This window comes from Lemur catta, chromosome 1, assembly GCF_020740605.2.
Source record: "Lemur catta isolate mLemCat1 chromosome 1, mLemCat1.pri, whole genome shotgun sequence".
In the NCBI taxonomy this organism is placed as follows: Eukaryota; Metazoa; Chordata; class Mammalia; order Primates; family Lemuridae; genus Lemur; species Lemur catta.
The window spans coordinates 113,231,042-113,246,752 of NC_059128.1; the positions used below are offsets into that span (position 1 = coordinate 113,231,042).

Consider the following 15,711-nt stretch of genomic DNA (forward strand, 5'->3'; position numbering starts at 1 on the left):
ACGCCCAACCTAATGACCTCATTTTAACTTAATTACCTCTGTAACAACCCTATCTCCAAATACAGCCATATTAGGAGGCACTGAAGGTTAGGACTACAGCATTTAAATTTTGGAGGCACAAAATTCAACCCCTAACACAGGAGAAAATGTATTCCAAGAAGAGGGAACAGCTTGTGCAAAGGCCCTGGGGATCATGTTTGGTGCATTGGAGGAACAGCAAGGGGGCTGGTGTAGCTAGAATAGAGTGAGTGAGGGGGAGGGAAGGAGGAGGGAAGGGAAGGGAGGGGACGGGAGCATTTATTATTAGATATAGTACTTTGTTATGGCAGCCCAAGCAGGTGAATACATCCTGTTGTCCACAAGGTTCCCTGCTACCTTCTTTGCCTTTGCTCAAAGTTCATCTCAGTGAGACCCCTCTGACCACCCTATTTAAAATCACAGCCCCTACTCTGGCATTTTGTACCCCCACTACTGCGCTTCATTTGTTCTGTTTACCATCCTTCTCCCCCAAATAAAATGTCAGTTTGAGGGCAGGGCTGTCATCTGGTTCTTTGATGGATACCTGGCATCTTCAACTGTGCCTGACATGTGGAAGACCCTCCACGTATATTTGTCAAACGAATGGATCACAGTGGAGCCTGGGAATTTGCATTTTAACAACCTCCCCAGGTGATTCTGATATAATTGCTAACTCCTGCTCTGCGCCTTGACCAGGACATTCTTTGCATTTCTTGAATGCCTACTACACGTGGTTGGGCACCCAGATGAATTCCACACTCACAACTATACTGTATTTATGTCCATTTTACCTACAAGAAAGCAGGCTCCGATTGGGAGGGAAAGCTGCACAAGGTTATTAATAGCAAGAGTAAGTCAGTAGAGGAGCTACAACTGAGCTCCAAGATGATGTGAATCTAGAGCCCACTCTCTGAACCACAGCTCCTTCCCCCACATGTACCTAACATGAGCACTTGCCTGCCATGGGCTTAATTCCCAGCACAATACAGAGATAACGTGGCATCTTTGCAACCACCCTGCAAGGTAAGTACTATTATCATCCTCATTTCACAGATAAGGAAACTGTGGCAGGGACACACAGCCAGGATGCAGACTCAGGCAGCATGACTTTGAAGCCTGAATTTAATCACTACGCCACAGCTGCCTGTATGAAATGATGCAATACCCAGTTTTTGTTGTATTTGTGTTTCTCTTCCATCTTCACATTGTATCTTCTCAATTACTGCCACATCCACAGTCTTCTAACCCATTACATATGGAACATGAACTTTAAATTAATGTTAACTCACATAAACGTATTTAAGAAGAGAACATTACTTCCCACTATAAAAAGAAAACTAAGACCATTTGCTACAAACAGAAGCAACTATAAAATAAATAGGATTCAAACAATGTGATTCAATTATAGCTAGATCCTGTGGCTTGCCCAAGGCTTTGACCCAAGGTCTGTTCTCTCTGTCAAAAAGAGAAATTTGCAACAGAGACACATAACTGACAGAGTAGCAATTCAACATTCATTTGTGATTAAAAAAAAAAAAAGAAAGAGGAGAAAAAAATAACTCTTGGCTAAGTAAGGACGGAAGGGAAATTCTGTAAGCTGATAAAAAAAAATCTTCAAAAAACATAGAGCAAAACATGTTACTTAATAACAACATATTGAAAAGATTTCCTTTGAAATCAGAATGAAGGCAACGATGCTGGCCATCACAATTTCTACTCTACATTGTATTGAAGATCTCAGCCGACAATGCAAGACAAGACAGAGGAAAAAAGGAAAGAAAGAAATACTAGTGGTCATTTTTGCAGAAGAAACAATCATTGACCTAGAAAGCCCCAAAGACTATACAGATAAATTGCTGTAATTCATAAAAATTATCTGGTAGTGTTGCAGAATACAAAACCAATATACAAAGTCCACTGTGAGTCCGTACATCAGCAACAATCGCACAGAAAACGTTACCTTTAAAAACAAAAAAAAAAGGTATGTTGTGAAATCTGAGAATAAGCAAAACTAACCTAGGGTGATAGAAATCACATCAGTGGTTGCTTCTGGGGCAGAAGGGAAGATAGAGATTGACTCAGAGAGGCCACAAGTGATGGAAATGTTCTGTGTCTTGATAAGGGCGTGGATTGCACAAGCGTACGCATTTGGTAGAACTGATTGAATGGCAAACTGAAGAATTTAGCATTTCACTGTAGGACGATCAGACTTCAGTTTTAATAGTACCATTTATTTACCATAGGCTAAAAGATGTAAAACAAACCAACATATAAAGCTAGTGACATGTAACAATCTAACAAAAAGATGTGCAAGTCCCTCATGAAGAAAATTATAAAATTTTATCAAAAGACATGAAAGAAGACCTAAATAGAATAGAAAGTATTCCCCCATTATTTTCTCTTCCTTTTCTCTTTCTTTTCTAGGAAGACTCACTATTTTAAAGCTCTCAACTCTTTCCAAAATTGAACTATAGATTCAATGCAATTGTAATTAAAACCCCAAAATGAGCCGGGCACGGTGGCTCACACCTGTAATCCTAGCACTCTGGTAGGCTGAGGCGGGTGGATCGCTCGAGGTCAGGAGTTCGAGACCAGCCTGAGCAAGAGTGAGACCCCGTCTCTACTAAAAGTAGAAAGAAATTATATGGACAACTGAAAAAAAACATAGAAAAATTTAGCCGGGCATGGTGGCGCATGCCTGTAGTCCCAGCTACTCGGGAGGCTGAGGCAGGAGGATCGCTTGAGCCCAGGAGTTTGAGGTTGCTGTGAGCTAGGCTGATGCCACAGCACTCTAGCCCAGGCAAGGGAGGGAGACTCTGTCTCAAAAAAAAAAAAAAAAAAACCCTAAATGGTTTTTCATTGAACTTAACACATGGATCCTAAAACTTATATCAAAAAGCACAGAGTTTTGAACAGCCAAGACACTCCTACAAAGGAAAAATAAAGTGGGGATATGAGTCCTACCAGATATTAAGACATATCATAAATCTACAGTAATTAAGACAATGCCATTGTAGTAGCCAGCCTCCAAGATGTAGCCCCCAGTGGTTCATAGCTCCCAGTATCCATGCATAGTTCTGATGCTGTTTTGTAATCCCTTCCCACATTGAACCAAGACTGGCCTGTGTGGCTAACAAAATATGGTGGAAGTAACAAGATGCAATTTCTCAAGACTAAATAAGAAAAAGCATTGCAGCTTCCACATTGGCCTCTTGGATCACTCATCAGCCACCATGTTGTGAGGCCACTCAATCAGTCCTGTGGAGAAGCCCATGTGGAAAGGAATGGAAGCTCTATGTGACTGAGGCACATGAGCAGTGGATCTTCCAGCCAAACCTTCAGATGACTAGAGGCCCAGCCGACATCTGATTGCAACCCCATCAGAAACCCCAACTGGGAACAGCCCAGCTGAACCATTTCAGAGTTCCTGACCCAAATAATCCTTGAGCATAATAAATTGTTGTTTTCCTTGACTGATAAGTTTGGGGATAATGTGTTACTCAGCAATAAACAGGTAATATAAGGATAAAGACAAATAAACCAGTATAAAGAGTTTTTGCCAACGGTATCATGTTGTTGTAAGGGCTTGACATTTCAATAGATGGCAATTATCATTATCATCATCACTATCATCAACATCACCATCACAATCATCATCACCATCATCTTCATCACCATCACAATCATCATCACCATCATCACCATCGTCACCACCATCACCACCATCATGATCACTATCATCAACATCACCACCATTAGCCAGGTGCTGTGGCTCATGCCTGTAATCCTAGCACTCTGGGAGGCCGAGGCGGGTGGATTGTTTGAGCTCAGGAGTTCAAGACCAGCCTGAGCAAGAGCGAGACCTTGTCTCCACTAAAAATAGAAAGAAATTAGCTGGACAACTAAAAATATATAGAAAAAATTAGCCAGGCATGGTGGCATATGCCTGTAGTCCCAGCTACTTGGGAGGCTGAGGCAGAAGGATCACTTGAGCCCAGGAGTTTGAGGTTGCTCTGAGCTAGGCTAATGCCACGGCACTCTAGCCCAGGCAACAGAGTGAGACTCTGTCTCAAAAAAAAAAAAAATCACCACCATCATACCATCATCTTCATCACCATCCCCATCATGACCACCATTGTCACCACCATCACCACTATCATCAGCATCACCACCATCATCACATCATCTTCGTCACCATCCCCATCACCACCATCCCCATCATCGTCGCTATCATCATCATCATCACAATCATCACCATCATCTTCATTACCATCCCCGTCACCACCATCATCATCACTATCCTCATCATCACCATCATCATCTTAGCTCCAGCCAAGAAGCCCAAGAGCATTCACTGACCCATAAATTTCTGAAACTAGAAAAGACCTCAGATATCAACCAGTTTCCCACCTTCATCACCCAGAGAGCAGGAGAAACCCAGAGAGGGAGAAGGGTTTACTCAAGGGCACAAAGCAAACTGAGTGTCTCCTGCTTCCCAGGCCTCAGTTCTATTCCTGTTGCCTACCTGCAGCAGAGGCCACTAATCACCCTCCACAATCATGCCTTCTCTTCCATAATATGGAATTGTGGCTGGAAAAATGGCTGCCCAGAAAAGGACTACATTTCCCATCCCCCCTTGCATGTGGGTGTGGTCCTGTGATCATGTGACTAGTTCTGGCCAATAGAATATGAGCATTTGCCATATGCATCACTTTCAGGGTGATATATTTAAGAAGTAGAAATGACTTCTCCATACCCTCTTTCTCCCCATTCTCTGCAGGCTGAGACTCTAAGGCATGGCAAAGGCACAAATGAAAATATCCTGGGTCCCTGAATCACCCTGTGGGGAAAAGTCCCCTCACCTAGGACCAGGAACACACATATTGGACTATTATGTGGACAAGAAATAATGAATTTTTACTGTGTTAAGTCACTGAAATGGCTTGTTTATTACAGTAGCTAGTGTTATCCTCATACAGACTACCCTCAGGGCCAGAGCCAGTTGTGATCTCTCTGATTCTCAGAGGTTCCATGACTCTCCACTCCTGTTGCAAATTCTTCCAGTCATTACATGCATAGAGATGAACAAGGACTGGTGTTTGGGCTGAAAGTTTCTCTCACAGCTCCCTGGTGAACTCCTACACATCCTTCAAGGCCCATCTCCAATATCTCTTCATCCAGGAAGCTGCCCCCAAATTATTCAGCTAGGCAGAGTCCTCACTCTCCCCTGACTGCAGGCTCCCTTAGAATATAGTCACTCCCTACCCAGGGCCTGATCACAAGGTCTGTGACCAGCTCTGTCTCCGCCACAAGATGAAGGCACAGCCTAGGGCTGAGTTATCTCCGGAGCCTGAACATCACATGGTGGCATGTAGTAGTGCCCAATATTTATTGAATAAATAAACAAACAACGTGGGAGTAACTAGAAGACTGTCTGGACCATTTTTCCAGCCCAGGGCCAAGTTTTCAGAACAGCTAAAAGCTACTTTTCTTTGTCATCAATTTGTTTCTTTTTAGAGACAGGACCTTGCTCTATCACCCAGGCTGGAGTGCAGTGGCATCATCACAGCTCATTGCAACCTTGAACTCCTGGGCTCAAGCAAGACTCCCACCTCAGCCTCCCAAAGTGCTGGGGTTACAGGGATGAGCCACAACACCCATCCCATTGTCATCAATTTCTTTGCTCACAGCTGGGGAAACAGGTTCATTCATTCAACAATGGGCACCTCAAACTTTGCAGGTTCAAGACTGACATCATTGATGACTCAAACTCACTCCCTTCCCCAGCCTCCCCATCTCAGCGATGCCTCCCTCATCAACCCAAGACTTGTCTTAGGAACCCCAAAATGATTCTCAAAAATCCCCCCTCCTTCACCAACAAGTTACAGTAAGTTTATAGAGCATTTTCCACAAGCCAGGAATGATTGCAAATATTGATTCATTGAATCCTCCACTTCAAGTCAGTCAATCTCCTTTGGATTCTACATCCAAAATGTCTCTCACATCCAAGCCCTTCATGCCATCCTCATTACCAAATCCTAGAGTGGTCATCACCATTGCTCAACTTTGTGACTGCAACGGCCTCCCCCTGATTCATTTTCTACTCCTCGCAGCCCACCTTCACACAGCAAATATGATCATCTCGACCTCTGCTTGAAACCTTGCCACAGTTCCCCATCATCCCCAAGATGAAGTCCAACCTCACCATGGCTCCTTCTGACTTCTCCAATGACTGTACCCTTTTCTTCACTCTACCTGTCCTATCTCTGCTCTAGCCAGGTAGAAATGGTTTCCACACCCTAAATGCAACATATTTTTACTGTCTCTTTTCTCCACGCCTTGTATATTAGGTTGTCTCTGCCTGAATGCCCTTTATGGCAGATTACAAATACTTCCCAACTCCTGCCACCAAAAGGTGGAATCTATTTCCCCATTTTTTGTGCCTGGACTGACTTTTGACTTGCTTTGGCTGATAGAAAGAGCTTAGGCATCAAGAGACCTTGCAACTTCTCCTCTTGCTCTCCTGGAATGTTCCTACCAAATTAAAGAGCTCAGGCTACAGTACTGGAGGATGAGGGACCACATGGATCAGTCCTGGCTAAAGGTGCCCTATGTTAACCTGCCTGCCAAACACCAGACATGTGAATGAAGCCATCCTGGACCACTTACCCCAGTCAAGCTGTCAGTAGACCACATAGATCAGCCGATCTTCCCAGTCAATTCACCAAATCAATAGAAATTACAAATGTTATTTTCAAGCCATTCATTGTTGGGGTGGTTTGTTATGTAGCAAAATCTAACTGATACATTCATCCTCTCATCTTAGACATGACTCCCTCTAACAATGGCAAAGCCTTTTTAGAATCCCTGTTTCACATATTTCCTCCTAGACCAGGTTAGGAGTTGCCTCCAGGCTTCCAAAGCTCCCTGAGATTCCTCTTTATTACCTTTGGGGTATAAACTGAAACTGACCTCAATATACATTCTTCCCTTTTGCATAGCAATAAGGCTCTCAATTTTTAGCTAGGTACATGGCCTCTTGGAATAAAGACAACTTTTCTCAGCCTCTTAACATCTGGCTATGTTAGACAGCATTAATGACCACAGTTCTTGACCTCTCCCTATATCCCTTTGCCTACTCTCCCACTATGGACAGAATGTACTTCCCCACCTCTTGGATTTGGCTTTGGCCATGTGACTTGCTTTGGCAAATAGAATAAAGCCAAAAAGAGTTCTTAGCCTAAGCCTCAAGAGGCAGTGGACGTTTCAACTTTCCCTCTTGCACCTCCACCATCACACTAGGAAGGACCAATAGGGCTAGTCTGCTGGTAGTAGGAGGAGAATGAAAGGCAAATAGGCCAGAGCCACCCTAGCCAAGCCAACTGAGGTCAGCCAATCCAGCCAATGTTCACATGCGTGCTAACTTATTGTTTCACAATGCTGAGCTTTCATGGTTGTTTGTTACACAGCATTTCTGCAGCAATAGCTGACTGATACATCAGGAGTGGTCACACGACCAAGTTTTCTGGCCAATGGGGTATGAAAGATGCAATTTCTACGTTGGGTTCTTAAAGGGGAGGGACACTGTATCATCTTTTCTCTGGCTAGGAAGTGGTATCATGGTGAATTCACTTGGGAACAGAGGACAAAGGAAATATTCCACAGGTGTCACAGCAACAAAATAGAAGACACTGGTCCTTGACACTATGACACGGCCATGTCAGCCTTGAACTGATTAAGCCCAGATCATTGCATAGGAAATCATCTTCAATTCTATGTAAATCCATTCATACACACACACACACACACACACACACACACACACACACACACACACCAGAACCCTGATTTACCTTTGAAAAAAATAGCCCGTTCCCCTTTCTCTTCAAGCCACATGGAATGAGAGAGGTGCCACGCTCAGGTCCAGTCAATTAGTGTAGCCCATCCCCTTTCCCAGGACTATTGGCTCAGAGATCACCATGTGACCCAATTCAGACCAATGGGAGAGTGTGAATCCCAGAACTTAAGCTCCAGCTTCCAGGACAGTGACTTGCTTCCCTCATGGTGGTCAGGGAAGAGGTTGTGAGGTCTGGAGCAACCACAGCCACTTTTCTGCCCTGAGGGGGGAAAATCCTTATATTGCCTGAAGCCTGAAAAAGAATCTATCACAGAGTGACATCCAGCCTTTGATGACATTGTTGGAGCTACTGTATCAAGCCATACCTAAAATGCACATAGGATTTCTGTTGCACAAGTTAACAAATTCCTTGAATGGTGTAAGCCCCTTTGATTTAGGACTTTTCCTGTCAAGGGCTAGATAAGAAAAATGTTCAGCTTTGCAGGACATACGTTCTCAGTTGCGACTATGCCACTCTGCCATCGTAGTGCAAAAGCAGCCATAGACGACAGCATGTAAATGACGAGCCATGGCTATATATGCATCAGTAAAACTTAATTTACAAAAGCAGGTGGCAGCCTTGACTTGGCCCACAGGTCATGGTTTGCTGACCCTTGAATTAGGTTTTCTGTCATGGGCAAACTCCTTGGGGGCTTCCCCTACTGCCTTGATGAACCACCAGACCCTGTAGGGAGCTGAGGAAGGACCCAATAAGCCCCCTTCAGCTTCCATGACACCTCGGTCAGTGCAGTCTGGGGGCTCTAGTCTACTCTTCCTTCCTTCTTTTCTCCCTCTCTTTTCTTTTTTCCTTTCCTTTTTTTTTTTTTTTAGTTATATTAATAATAGATTTTATTTTCTTATTTTTAAATTTCAGAATATTATGGGGGTACGAATTTTTAGGTTACATATATTGCCTTTGCACCACCCAAGCCAGAGCTACAAGTGTGTCCATTCCCCAGACAGTGCGCACCACACTCATTAGTTGTGAATTTACCCATCCCCTCCACCCCCATTCCACCTGCCTGGCACCCGATGGGTATTACTCCCATGTGTGCACCTAAGTGTTGATCAGTTAGTACCAATTCGATGGAGAGTACATGTGGTGCTTGTTTTTCCATTCTTGTGATACTTCACTTCAAAGAATGGCCTCTAGCTCCATCCAGGATAATACTAAAGGTGCTAGATCACTGTTGTTTTTTATGGCTGAGTAGAATGCCATTGTATACACGTACCACATTTTATTAATCCACTCATGTATTGATGGGCACTTGGGATGTTTCCACATCTTTGCAATTGTGAATTGCACTGCTATAAACATTCGAGTGCAGATGTCTTTATGCTAGAATGACTTCTTTTCCTTTGGGTAGATGCCTACTAGTGGGATTGCTGGATCAAATGGTAGTTCTATTTTTAGTTCATTGAGGTATTTCCATATTACATTCCATAGAGGTTGTACTAATTTGCAGTCCCACCAGCAAATGTAAGAGTGTAAGAATGTTCCTATCTCTCTGCATCCATGCCAGCATTTGTTGTTTTGGGACTTTTTGATAAAAGCCATTCTCTCTGGAGTTAAGTGATATCTCATTGTTTTGATTTGCATTTCCCTAATGATCAGAGATGCATTTTTTACAGCAGTTTTAGGTTCACAGCAAACTTTAGCAGAAAGTACAGAGAGTTCCCAAATACCCTCTGCCCCTACACACACACACACACACACACACACACACACACACACACAGCCTATCAACATCCCCCATGGAGTGGTGCATTTGTTACAACTGATGAACTTACATTGACACATCATTATCACCTAGAGTTCATAGTTCACATTAGGGTTCACTCTTGATCTGGGTTTGGACAAATGTGCAATGACATGTCTCCACCATTATAGGATCACACAGAGTAGTCCCACTGCACTAAAAGTCTTCCGCGCTGCACCTGTTCACCCCTCCCTGCCCACTAACTCCTAACAACCACTGATTTACTGTCCCTATAGTTTTGCCTTTTCAGAAACATCACATAGCTGGATTGATACAACACATAGCCTTTTCAGACTGGCTTCCTGCACTCAGTAATATGCATTTAAGTTTCCTCCATGTCTTTTCATGGCTTGAGAGCTCATTTCTTTTAGCCTTGACTAATATCCCATTGTCCAGATGCACCACGGCGTATTGATGCATTCACCTGCTGAAGGACATCTTGGTGGCTTCCAAGTTTTGACTATGATGAATAAAGCTGCTATCAACATCCACGTGCAAGTTTTTGTGTGGACAGAAATTTTCAACTCCTTCAGGTAAATATATTTTCTTTTTAATTAAATATTATACTTGCGTGGTGGCTCACACCTGTAATCCTAGCACTCTGGGAGGCCAAGGCGAGCGGATCATTTGAGCTTAGGAGTTCAAGACCAGCCTGAGCAAGAGCAAGACCCCATCTCCACTAAAAATAGAAAGAGATTATATGGACAGCTAAAAATATATATAGAAAAATTAGTCGGGCATGGTGGCGCATGCCTGTAGTCCCAGCTACTCGGGAGGCTGAGGCAGGAGGATTGCTTGAGCCCAGGAGTTTAAGGTTGCTGTGAGCTAGCTTGACGTCATGGCACTCTAGCCCAGACAACAGAGCAAGACTCTGCCTCAAAAATATATATATATATATATATATATATATATATATATATATATATATATATATATATATTATACTTAGATCTCAAGTTCATGTGCAACACTCCCTAATCTCATTCCCTTTTCTCCTCCCCTCTGGCATCCAAACATGCTTACATATTATTCCTCCGTTCATGTTTGTATTCTGTTACTGCACATACATGTATTCATCAAGCAACACATTTATGCATTCTTTTCTGTCTTGGGTCCTGCCCTCCCTCCAGTGCTACAGCCTCATTTTCCCAGAGTTGTCTCTGAAGTGTCCCCCTGTACATCTACACAGCCCGTGCCAGCCAGCCACTGGCCTCCGGTGCCCCCAGCCCTTCTTGCAAAGCACTGTATGTTGAGGACTTAGCCATTTTCCAAACCTTGTACTAAGGTGGGTTACTTTGTTGCATCCTCCCAATAGTGTTGCTACAGGGATCTATGAAGTGGGCTCTAATAATACGGGTTCCTCCAGTTATTCAGCCTCAAAATGTTGGCATCCCCATGATGTCTCTATCTCTCTCTCACTCCACTTACATCAGCAAATCCTTTTGGTTTCCCCTTCAAAATGTTCCTAGAATCCAGCAGGGTGCAGTGGCTCACACCTGTAATCCCAGCACTTTGGGAAGTCAAGACGGGAGGATAGCTTAAGGCCAGGAGTTCAAGACCAGCCTGGGCAATATAGCAAGACCCCATATCTATAATGCAAAGAATTTTTTTTAAAAGAATTAGCTGGGTGTGGTGATGTATGCCTATAGTCGCAGCCACCTGGATCGCTTGAGCCCAGGAGGTCAAGGTTACAGTGAGTTATGATCACTATGCTGCACTCCAGCCTGGGTGACAGAAAAAGACCCTATCTCAAAAAAAAAAAAGTTCCTTCTTTCCATCTCCACTGCCACTTTCCTTGTCTAAGCCACCATCGTTGCTCAACTGGATGATTGCAAGGCACCTCACTGGGCTCCCTGTTTCTTCCCCAAGGGCACCTATAATCTATTTTCAACACAGCAGCCAGAGTAACACTGTCAATACCTTTCAGGGCTCTCAGACCACCCAGATGCAAACCCAAGTCCTCTCCGCAGCCCACAAGACTCTGCACAAACTGCCCTGTCCCCTCCCTGCCCTCCCCCTCCCCTCCTCCCTCTCTCACCCTCATTCACTCTGCTCCAGCGACATGGGCCTCCTCCTCCTTGCTGTTCCTAGGACATATCAGCAATGATCCAGCCTCAGGGCCTTTGCACTGGCTGTTTTCTTTGTTTAGCATGTCCATCCCCATAGCTCCTTTCCCCATAGCTCCTTCCCTTGTCTCTTTTGGGCCTTTGCTGAAATGTCACTTCTTAGTGAGATTTTCCCTAATCACTCTATTTAAAATCTGCAACACACACACAGACAGCATTTCCCATCTCCCTTCTAGACTTTACTTTTCTCTCCATAGAACTTATTGTCTGGCACACTATATACTTTATTTACTTATTTTATTATTGTCTGTCTATGCAAATTACACATGGACACACACACGGACACACACACACACATACACACACACTAGAACATCAGCTCTATGAGGGCACGGTTCTTTGTGCATTTTGTTCACTGCTGTGGCCTCAACACCCAGTACCATGCCTGGCACAGCACGCAGTAGATGCTCAATAAAAGTTGTCGAATGAATAAATCCTCATTTGACGGATGGGACAACAGAGGCTCAGAGAGGGAATATCACCTGCCCAAGGCCACGCAGGTAGGAATGGGGAACCAGATACCAGCATGCTGAGCCCAGAGGCCTTACCCCTAACCACTGCACCATCCTCCCTCTTTTGAACCACACTAAGCTCTTCTGGGTGCCTCAGAGGAGGTGGCATCGTAGGGGACCGGGGGAAAGGGAGTCAGCACGTGACAGAAAGCACATGTGCCACTCTCCAGCCCAGCAGCCTTTGCAGTTGTGGGCTGGCCCCATACAAGGCTGGCAGATCACCAGAGGCAACAGAGCCCAAGGGAGGAAGTTCCCTCCTGACCTCAGGGAGATCAGCTGAGCCTTTTGAGACTGTTCCCTGCAGTCATGTGACCCCTCAAAGAGGGGAAAGGGGGTATGATTCATCACCCCTCCAGGCTCCCTCAGAAAGCAGCAGTGACTGTGGTTAGACCATCAGAAGGACTTCCTGGTCTACTGAAAGCGTGAGAGAACGTGGCAAAAGACAGAATGCCCTTTAAACAAATGTTGGGGGGGGCATGTGAGGGCAGTTCCTCCCTGTTGGGGGACAACCCCCTCAGCTCCCCTCTTCTTTCCTGCAGGATCTCAGAGAGGGCCACGGGTTGGGCTGGCATCTTGCCCATATGCAAATCAGCACCCCTAGGTGCGCTGAGACTCCCTCTTCCCCCACTTGCCAGCACACTCTCCCATCAGCACAACCCGTGCCCAAGACAAAGAGCCAGAAAGGCCGACCAGGCTGCCACGCTCCTGCAAGGAAGCAGTGTGTGTGTGCAGGAACAGAGGCTCCTAGGGGCTCGGAGAAAGGGACTCAGAGTCAGCTCCCCACCCCCACCCAAGCCCCAGGGAGCTGGCCGGAAACCGGAAACGCCTGTCACCAGGGCTTGGTTGGGGAGATAGAAATAGGGTGGGTGGGGTGGCCTCTGCATTCAGCCCCTCAGCCCCTAATCATGCAAGCTCAGGCTCCCTGAGGGACCCACGTGCTGCCCAGAGAGGCTGGACGTGCCATGCACCCTTTCAAATGTCCGAAGATGGGGTGCAGGGTGTACCCTTCTCGTCCTGGCCTTCAAAGCCTCCTGGGAGCCAGCCTGTCTCTCCTCTTGCCCCCCTCACCTTCCACCTCCGCACACAAGCAACTTCTGGGCACCCGCAGGGGCTGGGACAGATCTGGTTCAACTCCCAGCCCAGCTCAGCAAGCGGAGGGAGCTTGGATGGGGTCGTTTTAATGTTCTGGAGCCTCTGTTTACTCATCTATACATTGGGAATAAAAATACCAACCAAAGCTCTACTCTAGCGCTCAGTGCAAAACTCAGCCATCCCAGGCCTTTGTCATGCATTAATGCGGCAAGCATGTATTGAGTGCCTACTGTATGCTGTGCACAGGACCGTGTAGTGGGCCAAGGCAAACAGAACCGTGTCCCTATGGAGCTTATGGTCTGGCCAGAAGACAGCCACTGAGCAGGTAGTAACATGAGTAACTGATGGATGGCAGCAGTGGTGCGAGAGAGCATGCCACAAGGCACAGGAAGCTGCGGAATCTGATTAAATAAAGGAGGCATCTCCTGAGGCTTTGGGGTGGTGCAGAAATGAGTCGTACAGTGCAGGCTGCCCGCTCCGGGACAAAGAGTTGGAAAAGCAAAGAGGAAAAGCATTCTAGGCAGCTGGCGGGAACGTCCCATGCTGCATCCACTTTGAAAAAGTTGGTCAGTTTTCTTAAAACATGCAACAGGCGTCTACCATATGACCTGGTCCATTCCCAGGCATTTAACTCAAGAGGCATGAAAGTGCGTAGACGTGTCCACAAATGTTCATAGCAACTTGATTCATAGTAGCCAAAAGGTCTATCTACAATCCAAATGTCCATCCACCAATGGATGGATAAACAAAAGATGGCAAGTCCATTCAGTGGAATACTACTCGGTAGTAACCAAGGAAGGGACCACTGAGTCCTGCAACCATGTGGATGGACCTTGAAGACATCATGCGCAGTGCGAGAAGCCAGGCACAAAAGACCACCTATGGTCTGATGCCAGTTCCATAAAACTCCAGGAAATGCAAACCAATCTATAGGGACTGAAACAGCAGATCAGCAGATGTCGGATGTTGGGGGATGGAGGAAGTACCCTGTTGATGGCGGGGTTGGTTGCACACTTGCAAACATATGTCAAAATTTATCAAATCATGTATTTGAAATATGTAATTTATTGTATGTCAACATAACTGTTTTTAAAAAAAAAGCCAGTGGTTTACTTGCTGCCCAACCGTGTCTCTGCCCTAAAAGTAGGAGCATGGGATGAACATTGGCTTTAGGGAAACAAGGGTGAAAGAAGGGGTAGAAAAAGAAGGAAATAATGTGAACCACCATTGGTCAATCATGCAAAACATACTCTTCAGTCAAATTTTTATTCCTAGTCTTGATACAACGTCCTAAATGAGACACAAATATGTAGTCTTTCTATTCAAATTGTTTTAGACGTGAGGAGGGGAAGTGCTCCAACCAGAAGGATCAGCACGTGAGGGGCGTCCTGATCCTGTGTGTCACTAATTCCACAAATACTTACTGAGTACCTACTGTGCGCCAAGCACTGGTCTAGGTGCTGGGGATATGGCTGTGAATGGGAGAGATAAACATTTCTGCCCTCGTGAGGCTGACGCCTGGCAGAGGAAGACAACAGACATATTACTGGAATACGTTGCAGAGCGTGTTAGAAGGTGGTAAGTATTAAGGGAGAAAAATAAGTAGGAAAAAGGAACTCCAGGAGGAGATGCGATTTAAAATAGGGAGGTCTGCAAAGCCTCATTGAGAGAGTGACATTGGAGTAAAGGCTTGAAGGAGGCGAGGGAATGAGTCAGGTCAGTGTCTGAAGGAAAAGCTTTCCAGACACAGGGAACAGCCAGTGCAAAGGCTCTGAGGCTGGACCCTGCCTGGTGCATTGGAGGAACAGTGAGGAGGCCCGTGTGGCAGGAGCAGAGTGAGCGAGGAAGAAAGAGGGAGGGAGGGAAACGAGGGTGGTGTCAGGTGCTGATCTCCCCAAACTGGGGTTATGTAATCAAAATGAAGCAAGTGATTGTCACCCCAAGCACCCCACCATCCTGCCGTATCTCCCAGAGTCCCTGAGAAGGAAGCACAAATAAATGATTGATGCCTTTTTTTTGAGATGGAGTCTTGCTCTGTCACCTTGGGTAGAGTACAGTGGTGTCATCACAGCTCACTGCAAACTCCTGGGCTCAAGCGATCCTCCTGCCTCAGCCTCCTGAGTAGCTGGGACTACAGGCATGCGCCATCACACCTGGTTAATTTTTGTATTTTTTGTAGAGACAGGGTCTCGTTATGTTACCCAGGCTGGTCTTGAACTCCTGGCCTCAAGCAATCCTCCCACCTTGGCCTCCCAAAGCGCTGGGATTATAGGCATGAGCCACCTCACCGGGCTAACTGATGCCTT

At 45.5% G+C, this 15,711-nt stretch overlaps 1 protein-coding gene across 2 annotated transcripts in view; it reads right to left on the reverse strand.

Moving 5' to 3' along the window:
* The window catches only part of VAV1 (vav guanine nucleotide exchange factor 1), a 54,634-nt gene that overhangs the window by 24,796 nt on the left and 14,127 nt on the right, over positions 1–15,711 (reverse strand). The gene's annotated exons all lie outside the window — the stretch shown is intronic.